Consider the following 8,690-nt stretch of genomic DNA (forward strand, 5'->3'; position numbering starts at 1 on the left):
GAACACGCAACCCGATTTGAGCACGAAATTGAATTAGAAGAGTTGGGACTTGGGAGTCTCGGTGGAATTGATGAAGGATGTTTATTGGGGCGAGGTGGTGCGGGGGCATGTACGGGATTTTTGCACCCGTACTACTAGGGGTGTTAATGAGACGACACAACTCGCGAGCTACTTGAGATCGGCTCGGTTAAAGCTTGGCTCGTGCGAGCTCGGATCTGGCTCGGGCTCGGCTCGAGAACTTAACGAGTCAAGCCGAGCAAAGGCTGACTCGACTCGAAAAGTTCGCGAACGGCTCGAACTTGTGTAATTACATAAGATATTGCTCATATTTTATAAAAATATTTTATCATGATTATACTTTTGTATCACATATCAAATGTCTCGCTGATTTGCCAAATATTTTAACATATAACCTTCGAGTCTTGTTATTGAAAATATCGAAAGGAAAAAAATAAAAAATAAATAAACAATTTTATATAGGCTCGATTTGGGCTCGAGTTTGGCTCGAGCTCGCATTAAAGCTTGCAAGCTTTATAACGAGCACATTTTTTTCAAGTTCGGGTAAGCTCGAGATCGGCTCGGGCTCGAGTTTTGGTTCTTGAGCACAAGCCGAGCAAGGCTAAGCTCGGGCCCGGCTCGACTCGTTAACACCCTTACGTACCACCATGGAAAATTATACTCCGCACTTGTATTTCTTATGTGCTTTTCTAGTTATCGTCGGTGTAACTTTTCAATATTATGGTGCTTTTTGGTAATCAACTGATCAATTTCAGCATAAGCACATTGCAAAAGTAAGGTATGCATGATAAACTTTATTTGATGGTATAACCTATCATCAATCAATACTATATATTAATTCCAGAAACCAAGGGACTTCAATATAATTAAAGAAATCTATACAAATTAATTATACTATATAGTTTTAAATCGATAACACCGTGTGATGGACCTGATAAAGGGACCTCAATGTAAATATTATATAGTTTTGGTTAAAAGTATAATATAAAGATGCCTTGATGAAGAATATTTATGGAAAATACATTAAATTAAAGTAATTAAATTTAGAAAACACAAGAATATAGTGATTTTCCTTAAATTTAACATGCCCCACTTATGGAATTAATTTGTATCATCATAGAATTATACATTAAATTAAATGTAGTAAAAGTAATAGTACCAGCAACGAGATTAATAAAATTAACGGTATTAATGTGAGAGTAGTGACAGTTATAATAATGATAGTGGGAGTAGTGAAAGTAATTACGAATGTACTGAAAGTAACAGTGGTAACAATGAGAAAAAGTATGAACAATTAAATAACCAATCGACTCAAGGAAATATTTTATTTATTTAAATATAGGGCGGATAAAATTAACGGGAATAATGAATTTAACAGAAAAAAAATAGAGGAATTAGTAAAAGAAACAATAGTAACCACGGGAGTAGTAAACATAATGATATTAAGAAAGAATGTCGTGAAAGTAATAATATTAATAGCGGAGCAGTGAACGTGTCTCATAATTTGAAAATAAATTTTACATTTCATCATAATTACAAGATATGCCGTAGAAAAATATATTACAAATAGTAAACGTGTGAGTTAGACAACTCCAACATAGTTTATTTCATTGAAAATAAATTTTAACGGTAAATAGAGGTAGCCCGGGCGAAGCCGGGCACTAAACCTAGTATATTTTAATTAGCAGAATTAGTTCAAAAGGGTGTTTGGTAAATAGTAGATTGATGAAATTTCAGCATATTCAAGGCTTTTAGCATGTTTGACTCAACGATCTACTAAATTACGTGTTTGGTAAATGGCATATTGAAACATTAGATTGAGCTCCAATCTACTGTTTTTCAATGGTCTTGTTTGGTACTTAGCAGATTATAATTAGCATAAGCAGATTGGTCAAACAAATTACAAATGACAGATTTGATTGACATGTTTGACTAGTATATTACAATTAGCAGATTTAGTAGAAGTGTTTGGTAATTAGCGGGTTGAAGTTAATAGATTGTTGTATACATGTGTAAATTATAGGCAGATTCATTTTTTACAATCTACTAAAGTGAATACGCTGGTGGGAGCAGCATATTGAAAAACAGTGGATTGGATATCAATCTACTATTTCAATATACCATTTACCAAACACGTAATTTAGTAGATTCTTGGGTCAAACATGCTATAAAAGCTTTGAACATGCTAAAATTTCATCAATTTACTGTTTACCAAACACCATGACCCTGTTTGGTAATCAGCAGATTGATATTAGCAGAAACAGATTGGTCAAGCAGATTATAAATGACAGATTGGATTAACAGGTTTGACTAGTATATTTCAATTAGCAGATTTAGTAGGAGTGTTTGGTAATTAATGGATTTTGGTTGATAGATTGTTGTATTTATGTGTAAATTGTTGACGGATTCATATTTCACAATCTACTAATGCGAATATGCTAGGTAGAGCAGCATATTGGAAATGAGTAGATTGAGCTCCAATCTACTCTTTCAATATGCCATTTACCAAACACTCAAAATAGTAGATTGATAAGTCAAACATGCTAAAAGCCTTGAATATGCTGAAAATTTTCCAATCCGCCGTTTACCAAACACCCTCATATGCTGCTCCCACCAACATATTCACTTTAGTAGATTGTAAAAAAATGAATCTGTTTATAATTTACACATGCATACAACAATTTATTAACCTAAATCCGCTAATTACCAAACACTTCTACTAAATCTGCTAATTGTAATATACTAGTCAAACATGTCATTTGCAATCTGCTTGACCAATCTGCTTCTGTTAATTACCAAACATGGCCCAAGTGTTTGATAATTAGCAGATTAAGATTAACAAATTGTTAGTTTTCTGTGTAAAGCGCAGTAAATCTTCCTAATTTTGGAATATGTATTAACCAATATGCCAGGGTAGTATAACAAATTGAACCATAATATGTAATTGTTTCAATATGTTGTTTACCAGACACTCAAATTGGTATATTGATTGGTCAAACATACTAAATTTTTTTTTCTTTTTTTTGAAATGTAAAAAATTCCATTAAACCCTAAACAAACTATTACAAACCCCCGACCTTAACCCCATGTCTCGACTCAGCGTATCTCTAGACACATGAGTGAACTAAACAACCCTAAATCCCTTCTTATCTTTTTTCAACTTTCCACTTTGTTTGTTTAATTTGTTGCTTGTTAAATCTATTTTCTTTGTTTTAGTTTAGTTTCTAGCTAGTTTATTCAGTACTCAATCTAAACTCAAATTAACCTAGCTAGTTTAGTGACTAGCGACCGATTCTAGACCAAAATCGTTTCCTATGGATTCACCATCCTACTACCTTATTACAGAGTTAAGTTGTTTGGTTTAATTGTTTGATTAAGGATACGACTAACCCTTATATTAATTTGTCTTATTGAGTACACTAAAATATCAACTTTTTATATGTTTGCTAATATAGAGTAATGTTATCAACAAAATAAAATCAACATTCATAAATATGCAAAAGACAAATGATAACAACTTTTTGGAAAGAAAGGAGTTTTAATTAAAAAGTTAACAGTAATTAATAGTTTAGGTCTACTTTTAAATTTATGCAAGGTAGATTTTAATTTGAAGGGATAGCTAGGGTGCCTCTCCATCAAGGTAATCTTTAAAATTAACAACAAACCATACATAATCCATCCTATAACTGATCTTCTTATACTAATCCATACTTTAAAAAAACCCACAATAAACCCAACTTTACTCCCCTTCATACCTGACTAAACTAGCCTCATTTTCTACCTATTGTTTCCGGTCAAACCTGATTTGGGGGCTACTGTTCTTATATAACAAAATTTCTTCATCAATTCTTCATCCTCCATTGTTAACACCTTCATTTTGATCCTCTGCCTTAAACAACCCTACCACATCCGGCAAGACCTTATATTAATTCACCACCGCAACATATAAATTAATCATCTCAAAATTTACGGAGCCCACAATAACTGACTCCCTGCATCCCTACCCTTCAAACCTCGTCTGCAACTCTTATCCACACCTCCTCGCCGTCACATCCAAAATTCCAAGTCAACCGAAAGAAAACAACTGAATAGCATCCAAAATAATTGATCAGCTAAAGAAATGACTTTCCGTGAAACAACAAATAGTTTCCTTACATTCAGACCAAAATCAATGAATTTAATAGCATAAGTGAAAAATTGATTATAAAAAGGTACGAACGAGGTTGTCGGCGCTAACGGTTCAAAAGCTGATCAATTGTTGATGGCCAGGAGGAGATAGAGGAAGAGAGGGTGGTGGAAGGGAGGTAGGGATTTGAAGAATTTCCAGAAGCTGGATTTTGGAATGGTTGATGGGATTTATGGAGAAGTGATAGATATGAAGAAGAAGATGAAGTGGTGATTAAGAGAAGATGATGCATCCTCTGATTTCTTTAACTGACAAAGATCAATCACAATGTCATAAAAAATGATCCACAGATTTTCAGGAGGCCGAATTCTTGAATTTTGAAGGTTTAGTTAATTTTAAGGATTTTAGTAAATAATGGAGGGTAAGTAATGGTGTAAAAGGTAATAATAAGGGATAAATAAAATGTTAGCCGGTTTAGTAGGTTCCCCTTCCATCTAGTTTAGTCAGGTATGAGGTAGGGTAAAGTTGGGTTTATTGTGGTTTTTTTAAAGTATGAATTAGTATAAGAAGATGAGTGATAAGATGGATTATTCCTATTAAATTTTCCTTGATAATAAGCCATACATTGATAATAAGTTAATAACCAATGTTTGATTGTATAAGTACATATCAATTAATTTAGTTGATAATGTTATCAATAAGGTAATCATAGATTTAAGTCTAAGATCTGCTTTCTTCAAAATGTCCTTATAACTCCATTCATACGGAAAAAAAAAAACTTAAACCAAACGATAAATGAATTTTCTGGAAAAAAAAAAGATACATGGATTTGTTTAGAGATAATAAATTTATGTAATCACTCTCCGGTATATCAAATAAAATAATACTAGATCTAGCTGAAAATAATTAGACAACAAGCTTAGCCAAAGTAAACATACGGATGATAACGATTTTTTTTTTTTTTGACATCAGTAAAGAAAGGTAAACCTACATAAAGTTCGGGCATACAATGCCCTTATTACACTTGTAAGTAAACTTCATAATGATAGAACTATAAAAAACTAGCAAAAGACAATGTCGGGAATTAAAATCAGGTTGGTGGAGTACGAAAAAGTTAGGGCGAGCCTCATTATCCACGTCTTGCAAGCATCTAAAATCTCCTGAAAACTCCCGATGCGAGTGAGTAGCGGAGTGACGATGGCGTGGTGTACTTACGCCACAAGAGCGTAGAAAAGAAAGGTGGATAACAGACAACAAGCTGCTTCTAATGGAGCATGGACTCCTACACCAAGACAAACAAACTCGACTATCACAGGACCGGCGGATCAACAAACCCAGCATGCACACAAACCACATCAAGGAAAGCCTCTCATCCAATCTTCTGTCCATCTTTGCTTTTAAGCAACGTCTACCGACGGATCCAACCCGAACCAGACACCAATCTTCCTTAAGAATAACCAAAACTCCAGGGATACCGGGACAGGACACCCGAGATATCCGTGTAGAGCCAGCTATCGCCAAAAACCCAAGGATACAGAGATAGGACATCCAAAACATCCTTGAATGAACAGCTAAAATTATTTGGACTAACATAAAACAACTTAAAGAAATTTTAAACACCATAAGTTTGCAAAAGTGACCACCGCATCCGACCAAACCAACACAGCTACCAGAGCCCTACTCAACCCAAGCGTGACACTTCACATACCCACAGAGAACCTTCAACCGCAGACTCAAGACAAAAGGTCAGACGGACCCAACGACCACAACAAGACCACCGAAACTGGTCGATCAGACAAAGGGACCACACGAAAACCCAGACCAAACCACAATTCTCAAAGTCAGCCTCCCGAGACCACAGACTGGCATGCAACAAAACCAACAAAGTCCAACAAAGAAACTGACCCGACACCCGAAAACGTCAACCTAACACCGGACAAGAGACAAACTGCAACAGACAGGGCAGAGAACCGATAGGTGGGGGAAATGGGGGGGATCACCAATCGGTCCCAAACTGCAACTAACACAAGGGTCTCACCAGACAACGGACCGATTGGTGGGGGAAATGGGGGGATCACCAATCACAACAAAAGTTGGCCTGACACCAACAACACCAAAACCGATCACCAAGACAATAGAAAACCATGGACAAAAGGCCTTACCAGAGGGTGGGGAAAGGGGCGAGGGGAAGAGGGAACACCCCCTGACCAAGGATGCATGCAAGACCGGCACAAACAAGGCGGAGAATCGGAAGAAAGGGAGGCCATGTGGATCAACAAGCCCGAACATCACAACCAATCGGTCAATCAACAAGGCCGATCATCAGAAAGCGCGATGGAAAGAGAGCCACGAAGGAAGAAGAATGGGAAGAGTCGATTTCGCCGGAGATAAGCCCAGTGAAGAGCCCATCTCCGGCGAAAGGTTAGGGGACGATAAGGGAGGTAGTGTGTGGAAAGAGGTGGCGACGGAACAAGGTCTAGGTTTAGGTTTTTTTTTGTGTAGAGAGAAGGGGGAGAAAACTAGAGAGAGAAAGGGTCAAAAAAAAAATTGTCAAAAGCTGATAACGAAATTTTGAATTGTGAATGAATTTAAAATGAGGATTACAAATTAAATATCTCTGTTATAACTTAGGGGTTGTTTAGTTAGATCAGCTTTTGGAATGGATTCAATCATATCTAATGTTTGATTGAAATATTTTTTAAAATACCATTCCTAATACACTTGTTAATTGGTTATTCTTACTTGTAACGAAAAGATACTAGTGACATCTCACAATCATCTTCCCTTCTTTCACTATTAAACCTATTGTGAGATGTCTTGTTAATTACCAATTTGATGATGTGAACCCTAACATTCATTTCAAGCCCTATTATTAATTACTCTTTTTGTCATAGCTATTTATTTACTTTTTTATTCACTATCCCACATTTAATCAAAATTAAACAATCGACCAAAATTATACCTATAATATGCGTAAAAACATACAATCTTCATTATTTTGAGCGGTGATCACGAATTCACCATGGTAAACTCGAACAGGTAAAATACAATTATGAATTATACGACTATTCTATAGTACTTTTGTGACATAAAAGAGAAAACAACTCTTATAGTACTTTTGTTAGGTAGACAATAATTAATTAATTGACATCATACTAGTATACTAACTTGACGGAAATTGATTTCCTTTAAGTAGTTGAATAATTGATCATTATACTTCAAATTTGTATAGGTCAATTATCAATGCATCAAATGCGACGACTCCATACATAAATATTGTTGAAATTTAAAATTGTCCATTTGGAAAAATAATACTCCACGTATTCCGAAATTCGCATGATTTAAGATAAAAGCATATTAGTATAAGTTATCAAATCAATCAAGATTACATTTTTCGTTGAGTTGAGTCGAGTCGATTTGGGACAGGTTGGATCATATTTTTGTTTGTGTCGACATCACTCTTCGCGTGTAATTGTGCTTTACTAGAGTCATTATCACATTAGTTTGTTATCCGTCATTTTATTAACTCATTTTAAATATTGGTTGAATTTTTCATGTTTAGTACCATATCATTAGATCACATTAATTTGTCATTAAATTAACGCTCCATCAATCTCTTTTGGTTAGTACTAAAAAAAAAATCAATCTCTTTTGGTCCATCAGTAGGCTAATTATTGTCCTGCCATCAATCGGAACAACCTCAGGTCGAGTAAGATGTAATCTGAATATATATAACGAATTAATGCCGAGTTAGCAATAGTATATTTTATTAATAGTTAGCAATTTACATTCAAATCAATCTATTTTCATTATTTGCAATTTCTTGAGTTTGATCTAATTAAGTTTAGAATGAATATATGATCTGATCAATTTTTGTCTAAGGGGTTGTTTGGTAAACGATATGTTGGTAAATTTTTAGCATATTCAGGCCTTTTAACATGTTTGATCTATCAATAATTTTTGGATGATGTTTTACAACATGCTGCTTATCACAACATAGTGACTGATATATTCTAAAATAGGAAGGTTTACTTCATTTTACAAAGAAAAATAACAACCCGTTAATTTCAATCTATTAATTATCAAACACTTCAACTAATTCAACTAATTCTGATAATTAAAATATGTTTTTCAAAGCTTCTAGTAAAGTCTGTTATTTATAATTTGCTTTAACTATATCTACTTATACTAGAAATAATAATTTGCTGATTACCAAATAAAGCCTTAAGTTTAATCGGTGCCGAAATTTTGGAAATTTTCCGCAAAAGAGATACAAAAGCCTAGATACCCCAAGATTTCATTTATACACCTGGGAAATGATGAATGGAATTGGTGGAATTAATGGACAAAATACCCATAATTGATGGATTGTTTATAGAAACAATCCAAATAAAAGGTGATGATACAAAAACACAATTGTTCTCTAGTATGAATAGACTAATTCACTAGGAACACATAATACTAACTCCATGCATGATGCTTCCAATCAAGTTTGCCACATGGGGACTATATATCAAAACAAAAATTAAATGAGAATGTACACATT

This window comes from Silene latifolia, chromosome 8, assembly GCF_048544455.1.
Source record: "Silene latifolia isolate original U9 population chromosome 8, ASM4854445v1, whole genome shotgun sequence".
Lineage (NCBI taxonomy): Eukaryota > Viridiplantae > Streptophyta > Magnoliopsida > Caryophyllales > Caryophyllaceae > Silene > Silene latifolia.